The sequence below is a fragment of the Salvia hispanica genome, chromosome 3 (genome assembly GCF_023119035.1).
Source record: "Salvia hispanica cultivar TCC Black 2014 chromosome 3, UniMelb_Shisp_WGS_1.0, whole genome shotgun sequence".
NCBI classification, from domain to species: Eukaryota; Viridiplantae; Streptophyta; class Magnoliopsida; order Lamiales; family Lamiaceae; genus Salvia; species Salvia hispanica.
The window spans coordinates 14,037,593-14,057,730 of NC_062967.1; the positions used below are offsets into that span (position 1 = coordinate 14,037,593).

Here is a 20,138-nt window from a genome sequence, read left to right on the forward strand (position 1 = left end):
ATCACTCGTCTTTACAATGAAACCCGGCCGGGGGAACCATCTATCGCAATGATAGTATGGTGCGCAATTGCCTCTTCAGATGCAACGAGGCAATCGGTAAGTTCCAGGGGTATTACCTCCACGAAGAGCGGTCGGCGGGGAGCGGCACGAGCGAGCTCGACATCATCACTGCCGCCTTTGCGACCTACCAACGCATGGAGTTCAAAGCGTTTAAGTACCTCAATTGTTGGCAGGAGAGGCGCCTACATCCGAAGTATAGGGGCAGCGTAGTAGCATCCTCCTCCAGCTCCTCCAGCAAACGGTCGAGGTTAGTAGCCCTATCCGACGGCGCCTCCGATGATGTGGCTACCCAGCTTGCCGGAACTAACTTGGGTAGCCCCGACGCTGGCCCGAGCAGTTCTCGGCGGCCGCAAGGAAAGAAGAAGGAGACGACCACCCGCCGTCGCGCCTCGACTCCATCCGCCCCCGCCCCCGCTCCCTTTGTGCCTCCTCCACCCCCGAACAACACGTTGTGGACCCTCTTGGGTCAACTCTATTTGAACGATGCGTCTAAGATGACTCCTGAGCAACTTGCAACACATGAGCAAATGATCTGGGGTCTCAAGAGGCAATTGGGGATAGAGGACTAGTCTTCCACGTGTGTAATTTTAATTTTTAGGATTTCAATTATGTATTTTTTTATTTTCTAGAATTTTAATTATGTACTTTTATTTTTTAGGATTTTAATTATGTAATTTATAATTTTTAATGCATTTTAATATTGTGGAAATATTTTTATTTAAATTGAATAATAGAATGGTAGGACCCTTGAGCTTGTTCTTAGCTAAGAGCACGGATGTAGGTGTTGTGCTCTTAGCTAAGGACAAAGAGTAAAAGTGGATCCGGGCCCACTTCCGTGCTCTTAGCTAAGAGCTCGGATGGGGATGCTCTAATATATTCACCATTTGGTACAAAAATGCACCTCCAATTCTAAGAAATACAATAATAATGTTATATCATGTTCAAACATATAATTACTCTAAATCTAAAATACAAACGCATTCATTACACGCCTAAAGCAACATTTTCTTTCTTCAAAGCTCAAACATTTTCATTACACACTTATAACAAATGCCTATCCGGCAATTATTACATATTAAATACACCTAAAACAAAATAAAAATATGGCGAGATAAATATAAATATATAAAAGTACAACCAAAATATTATTGATCGGATAATGTATTTATTTATTTTATTTTCTAAGTTGATTCAACGCTAGGAGGAGGGGGTCTATCATTGGTGGTTTCTCGAGCTGTCGTCTGAGCTAATTTAACCTGTAAATCACAAAATAAATGGAATAAGTGATCTAATAAATCTTGCAAATCTTTATTGGTTAATTCAATTATTTTTGGCTAAAAAAATACTAAAATCATCTGATAAATTAAACAATATAATAAACCGAATTAGGAAAAAGAATCACACCTCAACTTTGAGCTCTGGCTTTTCTCCATTATTTTCCGTCGCTGAAAAACCAATCAATCGAAAAAAAGAAAAATGAGAATGAGAGCATTTAAGCATAATAAAAGACAATTAATTTATTGTTATTTTTGTTTTATATATACTACTAGCATATTTAATGAAATGAGGTGCGATAATTGTTAACTTTTTAAGTTGCTCTCTACTAACTCATTAACACACTGTTTTGAAAATATCAACACGTAATTTTGTTGACATTTCATTATATTGTGTTAACATTTTAATGTCATTGGATTGACATTTTTATTAGACTGTGTTGATAATTTAGCAGAATTAGCAACTTAAAAAATTAGCAATATAAAACACTCCTTGGTGAAATACTCTCTTTTATATGGAAGCATAGATTTATTCAAAGTAAAATGAAAGGAAAATATTGTTACCGCTTTTGCTTCCACCAGATACAATGTCAACAAGATAACCAAAGCCTCTCTTCATGTTTTCAATAATGCTAGCCATTTTTTCCTTTTCTAATACTATGAAAGAGAGAGAAGAGAAAGAGAGACAGAGAGACTAATGAATGAATTCTGTGATTTCTGAGGTGAAGAAGATGGTATTATATATGCAACAAAATCTAGCAACACGTCTTGGAGTTTATTTCTTTATTATATGTAGATATTGTTAAAATATTCTCGTGAAGCATGAGACCAATGCAAGGTTTCCTTTTCTCGACTTTTTCCCTTTTTTCTATTGTCACTCTACAACATACTACGTGGGATGCGGTGGAATATTAAAGATATAATTTTAAATTTTCTTTAACACATTCGTTTAATTAATTTGTTGATTATTTTTGTCCACTAGTTGGATTTTTTTTACATTTTTTAGTATCTCTTAAACCCCATTTTCAAGTGAACTTATATATAGCACGTGACAAAAAATAAAAAATCTAAAATCTTACTCTTCATTGATTCACCGTCCTCGTTGAGTACCCAACTCTCAAGTTTGAAATTGGGTCAAAACGTATTGCCAGAATAAATAATTTCTCTAGTATTTCCAAGAAAAATACCTTTGACAAAACTAGACGATAATAATCAATTTCTTTGTAGGATTGACCTTGTCAATAAAATTAGTTATTAAACTATTTTGACATTACAAGTTTCTACCTGTGTAATGTATCTAAGTTGTCGGTTGTAATTAGGCCATTTCTAATCATTTACGCCAATTTAAACCATTTACATCATATTTAAAATTTACACTATTTTTAGGTATTTGTCTCACAAATATTTTGCAGTAACATCAAATATGGTGTTATTCAATTGAAAAACATAAAAATGGGTTTGAATTTGGTATATAGTTGAAGAAATTGTCTACACTAAAAATGAGTTTTGGTGTATGATTGGAGATGGTTAATTTGGTGTATAGTTGAAGAAATTGTCTACACTAAAAATGAGTTTTGATGTATGATTGGAAATGGTCAGACCATCTCCAACCGTACACCAAAACTCATTTTTGGTGTAGATAATTTCTCCAACCATACACCAAACTCAAACCCATTTTTGGATTTTTCAATGGAATAACACCAAATATGGTGTTTACTCCAAAATTTTGTTAGAGAAATACTCAAAAATGGTGTAAACTTAAAAATGGTGTAAATAGTTGGAGGAAAACTACTTTTTAATGTGATATATACTCAAAACTAGGTTTGAGTTTAGCGTAATTGGTTGGAGATGGCATCATAGTCAATTATATTGCACTCGCCATATTTTCAACTGACAATTCTCTTAATCATATACTCCCTCCGTCCCATTAAAAATGAAACGTTTTCCTTTTTTATTTGTCCCATTAAAAATGAAACGTTTCCTAAAATGGAAATAACTCTATCTCTACTTTTTCATCTCTCTTACTTTACTCTCTCTTCTTTAACTCACAAAACAACATTGCATAAAATCCCATGCCGATTTCCAAATGTTTCATTATAAGTGGGACAGAGGGAGTATTTTTTTCAATTATCTTTTATTTTATTAATTTTATATTACTAGCATTTACTATTAAGATTTAAGATTATGGACTGTAGATGGATGCGGTACTCAAGATCACGCATAAGTCTCAAAATGATCGATGGAATAACTATCTTTTTTGGTGTTGGAATATATTTTCTTCTTCTATTTTCATTCAACTTTAGGAGGTATATGTATATGGGTATATCAACAATTCTACTTTGCTATAAGAAAATAAATTTGATCCACCATTAATACCATAATAGTTAAAATTAGGGTGCGTTATATTACTAACTATTTAAGTTACGAACTCTGCTAACTCATCAATACAGTGTACTAAAAATGTCAACACGGTGACATCAAAATGTCAACATATAATATCAACACATTATATTGAAATTCAACAAAATTATTTATTGACATTTTAATGTCATCGTATTAACATTTTTAATACACTGATGAATTAACAAGTTAACAACTTAAAAAAATTAGCAATTGATCACACCTCGTATAAAATCTAATATAAAATCTAGTAACTTTTTATGTAAAACTAACAACATACCCTTCAAAAATTTATTTATGAAGAAAAAGAACGGCTCGAACTCCCATGGTTTTGTCGGTTAATTTCACGATACGATTATATATCAAATAATGTAATCGTGTAACCGTGTAAATTGCAAGTATCATAGTACTTGATTAAACGTGGCTACTATTGCATAGTTTTATACGAGTACTAGTTTTTTCATTTGCTAGAATTTACCCAATTTTACGAATCCTCTCGTCACGAAATAGCCTCGATTTCAAGTGGATGGGTACATTATTAAAAAATTATATAATGGAGTACAATTTAAATATTTATAATAATTTTAAAAAATCTTAAAATACTTTCAAGATAATTTTACTTTTTTCATTTTATATATATTGTGTGCACATAATCATATACCATCATTATAATGTTATTCATCAAATCATCATTAATTAATGTATTCGCCATTTCATACAAAATTGCACCTTAATTTTAAAGTTGAGAAACAATGATAATAGTATATCATCTTCAAACATACTATAATTATTCTAGATCTAAATATCATCTTCAACATTCCCATACTAATCCTATGACCATAGCTAGTATGTGGAAACTAGTTTATGAATAAAAATTATACCAAAAATCCCCTAAATATCCATGAAGAATATGTAGCAAATAACTTCCAAAATTTAAAGCTCAAACATTTCCATTACACTCTTATTATAAATGCCAAATCCGGCAATATTACATAGCAAAGATATGTAAATAAATAAATAAAAATATGGCGAGATATATTTATTTAATCCATACATTATTGATAGGATAATGTATTTATTTATTTAATTAGTTTTCTAAGTTGATTCAATGCCAGGAGGAGTGGGTTTATCATCGGTGATTGTTTCTCGGGTTGTTGTCTGTTCCAATTTAACCTGTAATTAATTAAATCACAAAATAAATGGAATAAGTGATCTGATAAATATTGCGAATCTTTGTTAATCAGTACAAGTGCTTTTGACTGATAACTAAGAGTACTATAATCTGATAATTAAATCAAACAAATATAGTACTAAAAGATTTCCCTCAAAAAGCTACTCTTATTTACTTCTCTTAGTATTGTTGATCAATATGATTCAACAAGGAAAAAGAATCGTACCTCAGCATTGAGCTCGGGCATTTCTCCATCATTTACCGTTGCTGAAAAACCAATAATGAAATTATTGAGCATGGCGAATAAATTAATAAATCGAAGAAAAAGAAAAATGGGAATGAAAGCATTAATTATAGCATTAAATAACCATCCATTGTTGTTTTTGTTATGTACTTATTAAAATATCTTTTTTATGGCTGCATAAATTTATTCAAAAGGAAAATGTAATATGAAAATATTCTTACCGCTTCTATTTCCACCAGATACAATGTCAACAAGACAAACAAATCCTCTCTTCATGCTCTCGATAATGCTAGCCATTTTACTTATGCTACAAAACTCTTGCAACACGTATTGGAGTTTATTTCTTAATAAATTATAAATAACATACACACACTGGCACGACCATATTGTCAATTATAAAAATTTAGTTAGTCACGTGGAAGTAATGGTATAAAGATATAATTTTATATTAATTCGTTGATTTATTTATTTAATTCGTTGAATTATTTTATCTAGTTGGCATCCTCACAATTTTTTACTGTACTATAGTTTATCATATTGATTTAATTAGCTAGGAGGGAGTGTGATAGGTTCAAATAGTTTTTCATAGTGATTTAATTTTGAAATCAAGATGAAACAACATTGTTATACTCTATTTGTGATATTATTTTTCTCAAAGTTTAACATTTTTATTTGATGCGTTAAGTTTAATTTGTGTTGAATTGAATTTGTTAGATTGCTATGATAATTAAATTCGTGCATTGTTTCAATATTTAGGCCCCACTAATTCTATTAAAAAAAACCCCAACTTTTAGGTGAAACTGTATATAGCATGTGACAAAAAGAAGATCTATAATCTCCTCATTGATTCACCCTCTTCACTGAATATCCAACTCTCAAATTTGAAATTGGGTCTAAACATCAAGCAAGAATAAATAATTTATCCTTTTGATAATTTTAGTATTTCCATCACAAATTAACACCTTGTCAATCAAATTAGTTTTTAAACTCTGAAAATCCTAGTTTTAACGTGTGTAATGTGTACATCCTAAAGTAATTTAGAGGAAATTAAAGGCGTTCATTTATTTAGGAGTTTACACTCCTTTTAAAGAAACTTATTCTTTAAAATAAGTTTTTTGTTCCTTCAATTTATGTTTTCATCGCATATTAATTGCTTTCACATGCGCATAATATTTTGCTTTATTTGTTAATAGAGGTTTACATATTTTGGTCATTATAAGGATTATTGTGACAAGTTGAAATTCATGGTACCTTGATCTTGATGGAGACCAAATTCTGATTATGAGATTCTTTGTGCAAATTTGATGATGAATATATGAATTTGCAAACTAATTAGCATCGTCTTGACTTATATAGACATCCAAAAACATTGGAAAGTAGGAGAGCTGGTTGCGCTACTAGCAATGTAGCTCAAAATATTTTCAATTTAGATGCTAATTTTGCCTCAAGTAAAGAAATTACTTTTGTCGCTGGACACAGATTTTAATACAAAATTAATAGTACTATTAAAAGAAGGGATATTGTGGATATAAAATTAGTCTTTTTTTACTTTGTACAAGATTGTTGTTGTCAGTTTCATTCTCTTTACACGGGTATATCATGTTTTATAAATTTTAAATTAAAATCCATGTCATTTACGGTTAAAATTATCAATGATGACAAAGACAGTACTCAAAATTAATACTATCATTTATTAATATTATATAAAACTAAATTCACAATAGTCCCGCGTGCATTATACATGGATCTCTTAATTTTTAAAATACTTACACATTCTCATTCTATATATATTGAATGATCATCATAATCGTATTGCATCACTATAATGTGATTCTGATTCCTCGTTAATATATTCACCGTTTCGTACAAAAATGCACCTCCAATTCTAACTAGAAAAACAATAATAATGGTATATCATGTTCAAACATTTATAACTCTATATCTTAAATATCAACGCATTCATTACGCCGAAAGCAACATTCTCTTCCTTCAAAGCTCAAACATTTTCATTACACACTTACGAAAATTTTAAAGCTCAAACATTTCATTACACACTTATAACAAATGCCTAATCCGGCAATTATTACATATTAAACACACCTAAAATAAATGAAATAAAAATAAGGCAACATAAATATAAATATATTAAAGTAAAACCAAAACATTATTATAGGATAAAGTATTTATTTATTTAATTTTCTAAGTTGATTCTACGTCAGGAGGAGGGGGTTTATCATCGGTTTCCACTCGGGCAGTCGTCTGAGCTAATTTAACCTGTAAATCAGAAAATAAATGGAATAAGTGATCTTATAAATCTTGCGAATCTTTATTGGTTAATTCAATTGATTTTTGGCGTAAAAAATAATATAATCTGATAAATGAAATGAACCAATATAATAAAATGACACCCTTAAAAAAATTTTATACTAATTGGTCCAAACATAATTGATCGTATTAGGAAAAAGAATCGCACCTCAACTTTGAGCTGTGGCTTTTCACCATTATTCTCTGAAAACCAATAAATTGAAGACAGAAAAAATTGAGAATGAGAGAATTTAAACATAATAAAAGGCAATTAATTTATTGTTATTTTTGTTATATACTTAATGAAATACTAGTATTTTTTATATGTCGGCATAGATTTATTCAAAGTAAAATGAAAGGAAAATATTGTTACCGCTTTTGCTTCCACCAGATACAGTGTCAACAAGATAACCAAAGCCTCTCTTCATGTTTTCAATAATGCTAGCCATTTTTTCCTTTTCTAATACTATGAAAGAGAGAGAAGAAAAAGAGAGACTAATGAATGAATTCTGTGATTTCTGAGGTGAAGAAGATGGTATTATATATGCAACAAAATCTAGCAACACGTCTTGGAATTTATTTCTTTATTAATAATAGATATTGTTAAATTATTGCTATTATAGTCTCGTGAACCATGAGATCAATGCAAGGTTTTCTTTTCTTTACTTTTTCCATTTTTTCTAATATTGTCACGCTACAACATAGTACGTGGGACTTGGTGGAATATTAAAGATACTATAATTTTAAATTATTTTTTTACTTATTCGTTTAATTTGTTGATTATTTTTATCCACTAGTTGGAATTTTTTTTACATATTTCAGTACTCTCTTAATCCCTTTTTTAGGTGAAATTATATATAGCACGTGACAAAAAAAATCTAAAATCTTAATTACTCCTCATTAATTCACCGTCCTCGTTGAGTACCCAACTCTCAAGTTTGAAATTGGGTCAAAACGTCATGCCAGAATAAATAATTTCTCTAGTATTTCCAAGATTGACAAAACTAGCCTATAATAATCAATTTCTTTGTAGGATTGACCTTATTTTTTAAACTATTTTGACATTACAAGTTTCTACTACGTGTAAAATGTGTACATTATAAAGTATATATAATTTGGAGGGGAATCGCTTTTATGACGTCTATTTATTTAGGAGTAGTTTAAACGACTTTTGAAGAAACTTCTTTGAACTAAATTGTTTAATTTCTTCTTTTGCAAACACTTTTTATTAGTCAATTTATTGCCCTCACGTATGTTTCCATTGCATATTGATCATTGCTTTCACATTCGCATAATGTCTTGCTTTATTTACTTAGGGACTATTTTGACAAGTTGAAACTTAAGGTACCTAGATGTTGAATTATGATAATCTTTGTGCAAATTTGCTAATGAATTATGTCGATACATAATAGTAGTAGTAAATAGTAGTATACTACTCCCTCCGTTCCACAGTAACACAAGCGTTTCGTTTTGAGCACTTATTTTGAAAAAATAATATTAAATAGTTAAAGTGGAAAAAGAGTAAAGTAAGAGAGAGAATATTGTAGATTAGATTCTTCACTACATTATTCTCTTTCTTACTTTACTATCTCTCTACTTTAACTATTTATTATCATTTTTTTAAAACGAGAGCTCAAAACGAAACGCCTCTATTACTGTGGAACGGAGGGAGTACATTATATTGCACGCAGATCCACATAATATATATATACTCCATTCAGTCGGCAATATATGTCTCATTTTGATTTAATAAGATTTATTAAGAAAGATGAAGAAATGTAAATGCAAAAAGTTAATGTAGCGTGTATCTTGCCTTTTATACCACTCCATCCGTCCATGAAAAATAATCTCATTTAATTTTTTCTTTTTTAGGGAGTCCATGAAAAATAGTCTTATTTCAAAAATGAAATTTTTTTTCTCGTACTTTACCAATTTCTCATTAAAATTTATGTCGGTCACAAATGATACTATTTTTTATGAAAAAATAAATAATTTTATAGTAAAAGAGGAATAAATAATTTAGTAGATGTAATAGTGAAAGGATGGAAGAAAAAAAAGTTACATATATCTTTGGACGAATGGAGTGAGAGGTTATAATGAAAATGAGAAGTTGCACAACTTATAATTTTGGTCAAATTTTGTGATTCATTGCACAACGTATACTACAATTAACACCCAATATATACATATATCAAATTAATATCTCTGTTTAATTAATGTATATCGATTTTGAAGAAAAAAAAGTTATAACTATAGACGACACAACGAACTTTATATCACCATCAAAATATTCATATTGTCGGTGTCAATATGATCATGCTTACATAGCAACCCGCTGAATCTCCAATTTCCAACATTTACGTAAACTTTCTCCATTCTTTATTAGTATATGAATTTATTGGAAAATTGGTCCCTAATTTCGTGAACTTTGCCCAAATTTTGATTTTTCCCATAAATTTTAAAATTAGTACCATAAATCATGAACTTTCAGATTGGTTTGGTATTTCCCACGGCGGATCAAGAGTAAAATCCGACTAATTTATATAGCATTTTGAGTCATATTTAGCAGAATTCTTATAAGTGGCATGTCATGTTGGCATATCTATTTGGAATATTAAACACAATACTACTTTTATTTGACAAAATAAAACTCTAAAATTAAAGAAAACAAAATAAATTTAATAAAAACACAGAGAATTCAATTAGAAACACACATCTGTGACGCTACGATACAAAAATTAAAACACAAAACCTTGTTTCTCTCTTTCACAAACACTAGGAACACATTTTAGGGAATTTCCTTAAACATTCTTGGATTATTGGAAAAATACCAAACTAATCTGAAAATTTATGATTTATGATATTAATTTGAAAATTCATAGGAAAAACCAAAATTTGTACAAAGTTCATGATATTGGGAATCAATTTCCCGAATTTAATTACCTATCCTAATTTAACCTCTGAATCACAAAACAAATTGAATACGTACTAAAAAAGTCTTGCAGATCTTTATTGATATAAGTGCCTTTTTGCGTGACAAAACAGTATATTCTGATAATCAAACAATATTATCAGGGGTATTATTGTTGTAAGTTTCATCTTCTACTTTTTTTTAAAGATTGTTGTTGTTAGTTTCATTCTCTTTATATATCATACTTTATAAATTTTAAATTAAAACGCATATCATTTACAATCAAAATTATCAATGGTGGACAAAGATAGTACTCAAAATTAATACTATATCATTCATTAAAATTTATAAAACTACATTCACAATATTCTCGCGTGCATTATGGATCTCTTAATTTTTAAAATACCTATACTTTTTCATTCTATATATATTGTACGATTATCATAATCGTATAGCATCATTATGATGTGATTCCTCGTTAATATATCCACCATTTCGTACAAAAATGCACCTCCAATTCTAACTAGAAAAACAATAGTAATGTTATATCATGTTCAAACATTTAATAACTCTAGATCTTAAATATCAACGCATTCATTACGCCGAAAACAACATTCTCTTTCTTCAAAGCTCAAACATTTTTATTACACACTTATAACAAATGCCTAATCCGGCAATTATTACATATTAAACACCCCTAAAATAAATGACATAAAAAAAGGCGAGATAAATATAATTATATAAAAGTACAACGAAAACATTATTGATAGGATAATGTGTTTATTTATTTATTTAATTTTCTAAGTTGATTCAACGCTAGGAGGAGGGGGTCTATCATCGGTGGTTTCTCGGGCGGTTGTCTCTGCTAATTTAACCTGTAAATCACAAAATAAATGGAATAAGTGATCTTATAAATCTTGCGAATCTTTATTGGTTAATTCAATTGATTTTTGGCATAAAAAATACTACTATAATCTCATAAATCAAACAATATAATAAACCGAATTAGGAAAAAGAATCACACCTCAACTTTGAGCTCTGGCTTTTCTCCATTATTTTCCGTTGCTGAAAAACCAATAAATCGAAAAAAAGAAAAATGAGAATGAGAGCAGCTTAATAAAAGACAATTAATTTATTGTTATTTTTGTTATATACTAGTATATTTAATGAAAGAATATCTTTTTATGGATGCATATAGAGACTTATTTAAAGTAAAATGAAAGGAAAATATTGTTACCGCTTTTGCTTCCACCAGATACAATGTCAACAAGATAACCAAAGCCTTTCTTCATGCTTTCAAAAATGCTAGCCATTTTCCTTTTCTTACACTATGAGAGAAAGGAGAGAGAGACTAATGAATTAATTCGGTGATTTCTGAGGTGAAGAAGATGGCATTATATATGCAACAAAATCTAGCAACACGTCTTGGAGTTTATTTCTTTATAAATAGTAGATATTGTTAAAAATTAAATATTGCTATTATAGCCTTGTGAACCATGAGATCAATACAAAGTTTTCTTTTCTTTACTTTTTCTCTTTTTTCTATTGTCACTCTACAACATATACGTGGGACGTGGTGGAATTAAGATATAATTTTATATTATTTTTAACAAATTCATTTAATATGTTGATTATTTTTATCCATCAGTTGGATTTTTTACAGTTTTTATACCTCTTAAACCCCATTTTTAGGTGAAATTATATAAATATAGCACGTGACAAAAAAAAGTCTAAGATCTTATCATTGATTCACCCAACTCTCAAGTTTGAAATTGGGTCAAAACGTCATGCCATAATAAAAAATTTCTCTAGTATTTCCAAGACAAATATCTCTGACAAAATCAATTTCTTTGTAGGATTGATCTTGTCAATCAAATTAGTTTTAAACTATTTTGACATTACAAGTTTCTACGTGGGTAATGTGTACATTCTAAAGTATAATTTGGAGGGGAATTACTTTTATGACGTCCATTTATTAAGGAGTAGTTTAAACGACTTTTGAAGAACTTCTTTGAACTAAATTGTTTAATTCCATCGTTTTTAAATACTTTTTATTAGTAAATTATATTGCACTCGCGTATGTTTCCATCGCATATTGATTGCTTTCACATTCGCATAATGTTTTGCTTTATTTGTTAATAGATGGAGTTTTATTTTGCCATCTTAGGGTGTCAATGAAAAATAGTTAGGAGTACTATATTTTAAAAATGTAAACTTTCTCTTATTTTTATTCACTTTTTTTTCTTTTCCCATCTTTCTCAAATTTAATCATTTTTTTTTCTTCTCTTTTTTACTTTATCAATTTTTTATTAATATTTATGTAATTTACAAATGAGAATATTTTTTTAAACAAATTGAGTAATTTATACTACTAAAATGTGAATACAATGTAATAGTGAAAGGATGGAAGCAAAAAGGGACATATATATCTTTGAACGAATGGATTAACAGACTACTAATGAGAAGTTGCACAACAACTTATAATTTTGGTCAAATTTTGTGATTCATTGCACAACGTATACAATACAATTAACACCCAATATATAAATATACCAAATTAATATCGAGTCTGTTGAATTAATGATTTAATGTATATTGATTTTCAAGAAAAAAAAAATTATAACTATAGACGACACAACGAACTTTCTATCACTTTCAAAAGATTCATGTTGTCGGTGTCAATATGATCATGTTTACATAGCACCTCTGAAAGCATTTAAGTAAACTTTCTCCATTCTTTATTAGAATGAATTTAATTATCTCTACTAATTTAACCTCTGAATCATAAAACAAATTGAATACGTACTAAAAAAAGCTTGTGGATCTTTATTGACATAAGTGCCTTTTTGCGTTAAAAATCAGTATAATTTGATAATCAAACAATATTATTAGGGATATTATATTGACCGGTGGAAAAATTTAACAACTAGTTTGTGATAGTCTACAAGTATACAATAAAGTTTAAACTTTAAAATTTATAAGAAAACAATAAATTTTTGGAATATTTCGTGATATTTGACGTAAATATCCCATATTATTATGGAAACTAGTACTCCCTCTGTCCCCCCGAATCATGCCTCACTTTGATTCGACACGGATTTAAGAAATGTAATAAAAAAGTGAGTTTGAAAAAGTTAGTGGAATATGACTCCTACTTTTATATATTAGTTTTAAAATAAAATGTGAGTAGCAATGAGTTCATGGACGGAGCCAGGAATTCCATACATATGGGGCAAAAATATATATAAAGATATTTTAAGAGGTAGAGAAGGGGCATATATAGAGATATTTCAAAAAAAAATTAAAAACTAATAATCAAAATAGAATAAATAAATTTTTTCAGCTAGGGCAATTGTCCCTTGTGATGCCCATATGGATCCGTCCCTGAATGAGTTAGTGGAATATGAGATTTATTAAAAGAAATGGTAAACAGTAAAATATGATAAATTTTGTGCACGGACAGAAATGAAAAAATGGGATAAACTTTTAGGGACGGAGGAATTAGTATTTTTTAGACTTTGGTAATCATGCACGACACAATAAGTATTGGGGTCAAACTTTTATTTCACGATCGTGTATGGTTCAACGAAAGATATTCGTTTGCTACGATTAAATAAATATACTACTAATTTAGTACTACAATATAGTATTAAATAATTGAAGCAATGAAAGACCAGATTGTATGGGGTCAGTACTATTGTTCATAATTTAACAATATATAATTAATATCCTTTTTCTAATAAATATTGTCCATGTTATTCGTGCACGATAAAACAATTATAGTCAAGATTCGAATGAGATTTGTGAAAACAATAGGGTTGTCACTTTTAAAGCATTTAGCTGTCAATATTATTATCAATTCCATTATTTTTTATTTCTCAACTACCATTCAATATTTCAATTATTTAGATACTAAATTTAATTATTTCACAGCTACCATTCAATATTTATATTAATGGGTAATGTAGACATTATGGTATACTCCCTTCGTCTCATATATCTCAAATAATTTGTATCCTTTTTAGATTGTCACAATTAAATTGATTCATATTTTTACGACAATTAATATTTTATTATTTTATTATGGAGTTTTTTCCCATTCTCTCTTATTTTATTCTCTCTTTTATTTAAATACCAAATAGCAATTCCAAAAATCTCAAGCCCTAAAAAGAGTGTTTCACTTGAGGCTCGAGAGAGTACATTATATGGTAATATAGACATCATATCATTTTCACCACAGGTATCCGTCAAGTAGTTGCAATTATTGTTAGAGAAATGTTTTGGAGACATAATGACATTGCCATAATAGGGTGTAATTAGTAATTTTGTATTTAATTTTATTTTTGATTAAAATTATAGTTTATCAATATACCTTATTGCCCCTACATATATAATTATCTAATCAAGGAGTATTAGTTAAGATCTATTCCATAAGAGTGCTTCATTAACGGAAATATATATGGATTTAGCTGGGACCCACAGCTTTAAATTAATTGATCCATATCATTTTTTTACATGTGCTTTAAAAACAAATGAATCAAAAAGATAAGAAAAAATGTCAACAATTTTCGTTAATAATGACAAAATAATTAAACATATATTCAAAAATGTTAAAATTTCGAATGCTTAAAATTAATACAGTACTATATGTTTATTTAAAAATATACCGTTATACTTTATATTTTTTTTGTTGTAAAATATTAGAGCCCTTAGTTCAATTCAATATAACATGTAACACATTTATATTTGATATAAGATATATTAATTCTAAATGAGGTTACAGTTTTGATTTTAAGAATTCATAATTTTGAGTTTTTTTATGTACTTTTCCCAAATTTTAATTTCTGTAAATGTCTAATTTTTGGGAACGTTATAATTGGATCTCGATCAAAATATAATCACATGATCTTAGTTCTTAACTTGTTATTCAATATCTTAAAGATATATAATTACTAATATTTTTCTTTTATTTATAAATAAACTTCTTGGCTCATTTTGCTATCATGCAATAATTTAAAAAAATTGATACGATATGATTTATTCATACTAATTGAATTTAAAGTTTTGAGTTCAAAATTTTAATAATTTTATAATTAATTCTTTACTTTTTAAAATAGTATTAAATTATATAAATTCTTAATTTTGAAACTTTACAAACCTCTATCAAAAAAATTATCACATTTTAAACTCATTTATTTAATATTTCAAAGCTTCATATTTAATATTTACTCTTTTTTATAAAATATAGTACTAGAGTCTTAGCTTAATTCTTCATGCAATAAATTAAAATTTGAGAAATAATAGTATATTCATAATGATTCAGTTCACATTTTTAATTATAAGAATTTCATAATTTTGATTTTATTTTTTATTTTTAAAATTTGATTTTTTAATTATTACAATTTTAAATAAGTAGAAAATTTGTAATTTTGTAGAATATATACTCTCAAGAAAATACAGATATATAAAGAAAAAAAAAATGAAAATGTGTGTGGTTATGTTAATCAGACATCACATTAATGTACCATATTAACTGAAATTCTTCACATTAAAATCCCCTAAAATTAGAATTATCCATAATTACACTATTAAGGATATATTAGTCAAAATCTATATCATATTTATGGAAAAAAGCCATAGGGGTATTATGTCATAGAGACATTATGTCTCTAAATCACTACCCTTATTGTTAATATCGGACTCAAAATGAAGTAGTTTAGTATCTGAATATTTAAACAGGATATTTTCCTATATATAGTTTATTTACTATCCATTTTTTGTAATTTCTTTCTCTCTTTAACAGATTAGATCTTTTCCTCCATTAATAAATATCTAAATCACTTTTTTCTCTGTATTGCTTTAATAATTTTGAATTAAAATTCACCATCCAACACCAATAGTTTTGATACCGGTAGGATGTGGTAACAAATAAAATAATTGTTGAAGCGTATCTCAAAATTGCAAGTTGTATGGATCCTGTGTTGGTGCACATGAATGAGCATATATGGTTGTCCTTTATAATAACTAGTCTTAACCCACGTGCGATGCACGACGGAATATTTTTTTGTCATACAATTTTAAATTGTTAATCGATTAATTAAAATAAGAAACAATATAATTATATACGATTTAAAATAGAAAAATATACTACTATGTAATAAAAATTCAATAAATATATACTCCTCAATTCATTTTACACCTAAGACATTAACTTAAACATATTTAAATTTGAATTGAGACAAACACAATTATTTGGACAATGATAAAGAGACTACATTAAGTGTTGACATTTTTGAAAAATATGTTTAAAACAATCCTTCATATTTCTCTACTAAAAATAATAAATTGTGTAAAGATGAAGATAAATACTATGTATGTTTGAGTTAAGGATGTTACAATTCTTCTCTCTCTAAGAACTGTAAGAAATATTGGGATAAAATTCTGGAACCATATACACGCGGTACTCTAACTTTTGTAATCAAAGGAAAAAAACAACAATAAATGAAATGGAAATTACAATGAAAATTAGTCAAGAAAAACCATCTTTCCGCAAGACAAATTACATCACGGTTAGTGCTCTCGGATTGACATATTTTCTCCAGAGATGAAAACGACTTCCTCCTAACGTATATAACATCTCAAACCTGCTAGGCACCTATAAACTTGACAGGGCTCCAAAATCGAGCAAAACAATGTTCCTAAAATGTGTAATAAAATGTTGAGAGCTTGAGAGAGAATGAAGAATGTTTTGTTAGTGTGTATATTGTATTTCATCCACAATTCTATGCCTTTTATAGGTACAAAATTAGTAAATGAGAGATCATGGAATTAAAACATCATAATTTTAAAATCAAGACAATATAGGTTACAAAATTTGTTAAATGCTCATTATTCTATTTAAATATTTGTAACCACCAATGAGTCATTGTAGTGCTTTAAGAATTAGTCAAATGCTCGTTAAAATATCTAAATAAATATTCATGAGTTACTTAAAATATTCAAATTGGTCCATAACTTATACATATTTCAGAATAAGGACAAAACATATAAATATTTCAAGAAAAGGCCAAAACTCGCCTTTTATATATGTATAGATATAGTACTCCTCCGTCTCAGATAATTTGAGACACTTTGACCCGGCACGGGTTTTAAGAAATCTAATGGAAAGTGAGTTGAAAAAGTTGGAGGAATGTGGGTCCTACTTTTAAAGTATTAGTTTTATAATAAAATGTGAGTAGGAATGAGTTAGTGGAATATGAGGTCCACTACCAAAAATGGTAAAAGTAAAATGAAACAAATTATGTGGGACGGTCCGAAATAGAATACTGGGTCGAATTATCTGGGACGGATGGAGTAATAAATACTAGTAAATAATAATAATTAATTATATTATTTATTATTCTTATTTCCCACACGTTTTATTTAGTGTATATATCATCGTCCACACGGTAATTGATCGTGCTTTAAAATTAAAACACTCTTTCCAATAATTCAATTGGCACGCTTTTGGGTGATAATTCAATTATTCAGTTAGTTTTAGTTAAACGAAATTCGAAGCGAATTAATCAAAATTGAAGCCGAACCTAACCAAACTAGTTTAAACTGAATCGGAATAACTGAATATTAATTTTGATTATTTCGATCTTCACCTAAATAAAATAATCAATATTCATCATGAGACATCAATCGAAATATGTAAAAATATGATTAAACGTTAGAACTATAAAATGAAAATCATCAATTAATAAAATGTGGGTTAAATAGATTCCAATTTTTACTCCGATCCAAATTACAATAAGAAATACTACTAATGTGTATAATCTCTTCACTGATAATAAATGAAATAGCAATAAGCCAATAATAGATATTATTGGGCCCACCGACTTATTACTTACGTAGGCCCAGACCAATTCGCGTGGCCCAGTTTAACAAGGAAACTACGATGCATTGAAGTAGCAATTGTGAGCTCATGGAATTTTCCATAAACATCAATTCAATTTTTTCTAGATTTAATTGCCCTTGAATCTTGATTTGTTTATCACTTCTCAGTTCTGCATTAATTAAGTCACATTCCTTTAAATTGAGTTATTTTTTTCTGCCAAAAATTAAATTTTTGATAAGTATTTTTCACTTTCTCTCTTTATTCATTTATCTATTTTATTCTTTTTATAAGATCGCTAAAAATCGCTATCATAATTCAATGCCCAAGAAATGTACTCAATTATCATGAAAGTAAGGAAGCTATTTTAAAATTCATTTACAAAATCAAACAACTATAAGCGAGGCAATGCGAAGCATTTAACTTACTACTACTATAATTCTATGAGTTAAATGCTTCAAATATATAGGAAATCATCTAAAATTGAAATGATGACAATCAATACATTGCAAATCTCGAAATCTTACATGATACAGATATTTAAAATGACTCATAAACATTAAAGAGAAATAACAACAAATTGAGGAAGTGGTGAATGGGGCAACTTTTTTTGTTCTTTCAAAATAATCAACTTCTAAGTTGATTCAGTAGAAGGACCACCAGGTTTATCTGATTCTGCTGGATCTCTTGCTGTTGTCACTTGTAATTTTGTCTAAGAATAAAAAGATCATAGCAACAACTATTACTCTATTGTTAAATCTTTGGAAATAAAATTTAATCAAAGAAATTTCTAGAAAGATGTAATGTGAATTTCATGTATCTAAACAATAAGTTAGGATGTTAAAGAAGAATTGATACCTCAACGTTAAGCTTTGGCTCCTCTCCATGTTTTTCTTTAGCTGAAAAAAGATAATGAAATTATAGAAAAGAATTTGACAACGAATATTTAAAAGGAAAATGTTGTTACCTCCTTTGCTTCCACAAGATACTATGTCAACAAGATTAAATAAACCTTTCTTCATGTTTTCCACAATCTTAACCATTTCCACTTTCTGATGAGAGAGACAGAGAGATGGTTTCTTGGAAAAAAATTGTTGTTGAAAGGGTTTATTTCTCTATTAGAGAACATGGTATTTATATAAACATTTTTCTTGAAAAAAATAGCTGTACAATGTACATACATGACCAAATATCAGTTTATGAAATGTATCTAATTTATAAAGCAATTTACAGATGTAATAATAATATTAATTATTATAGTAGGAGTATAATTAAGTTAACAAGTAAATAGAAAAAAAAAAAAATTCTATGAGATCCGAAATTCTAATCATGCTTTTGTTGCTTAGAAGAAAAGGGTTGGTATATGGCAGATGCAACAGACTGGTATAATAGTTTTATTTAAATGAACTATGCAAATAACAAAAATATGTATATGTATGAAATTTTGCAATAAAGCTCAGGATTCCGTATATCAAACTATAGGCTCGTTTCCCTTTATATTCAATCGATTCGGATGTTCCACTCTCTCATAAGAACACTAATATTTTATAGGTAAATTTTTTATTAAATTAATTAGGTATGTTTTAAAAACTCCATACATAAATACACACGCAAAATACATAAAAGAACGGAATGTGGGGTTAGGAACATGGGCAGAGGCCCAACCCAACTGCCACATTATTAGAGTGTCATAATTTAAAGGATTGATACAATAAGTTGTTAGTATCAAATAAGTTGTCATGATTGTTTAATTCATGACTTTAATTAATTGGTTTAGGACAACTCAAATAAGTTGTCATAATTTGTGTGCCTTGGATATTTATAGGATTGATACAATAGGAAAAACATAATTGTACATATATGAAATAATTCGTGAGGACACAATACGATGACGA

At 28.4% G+C, this 20,138-nt stretch overlaps 4 long non-coding RNA genes across 4 annotated transcripts; all 4 read right to left on the minus strand.

Moving 5' to 3' along the window:
* Positions 1 to 1,099: 1,099 nt before the first annotated feature.
* On the minus strand, positions 1,100 to 2,028 carry LOC125210736. Its single transcript, XR_007174401.1, has 3 exons — positions 1,899 to 2,028; positions 1,465 to 1,505; positions 1,100 to 1,316 (listed from the first exon to the last, which is right to left on the minus strand). It is a non-coding gene; the product is annotated as an uncharacterized LOC125210736 (long non-coding RNA).
* Positions 2,029 to 7,175: 5,147 nt separating this feature from the next.
* LOC125210625 lies at positions 7,176 to 7,952 on the minus strand. The gene is made up of 3 exons (XR_007174390.1): positions 7,827 to 7,952; positions 7,623 to 7,657; positions 7,176 to 7,423 (listed from the first exon to the last, which is right to left on the minus strand). It is a non-coding gene; the product is annotated as an uncharacterized LOC125210625 (long non-coding RNA).
* A 3,042-nt stretch (positions 7,953 to 10,994) lies between these two features.
* Positions 10,995 to 11,733, minus strand: LOC125210624. Its single transcript, XR_007174389.1, has 3 exons — positions 11,602 to 11,733; positions 11,389 to 11,429; positions 10,995 to 11,239 (listed from the first exon to the last, which is right to left on the minus strand). It is a non-coding gene; the product is annotated as an uncharacterized LOC125210624 (long non-coding RNA).
* A 6,974-nt stretch (positions 11,734 to 18,707) lies between these two features.
* LOC125217088 lies at positions 18,708 to 19,362 on the minus strand. Its single transcript, XR_007175560.1, has 3 exons — positions 19,211 to 19,362; positions 19,102 to 19,142; positions 18,708 to 18,955 (listed from the first exon to the last, which is right to left on the minus strand). It is a non-coding gene; the product is annotated as an uncharacterized LOC125217088 (long non-coding RNA).
* Positions 19,363 to 20,138: the final 776 nt, after the last annotated feature.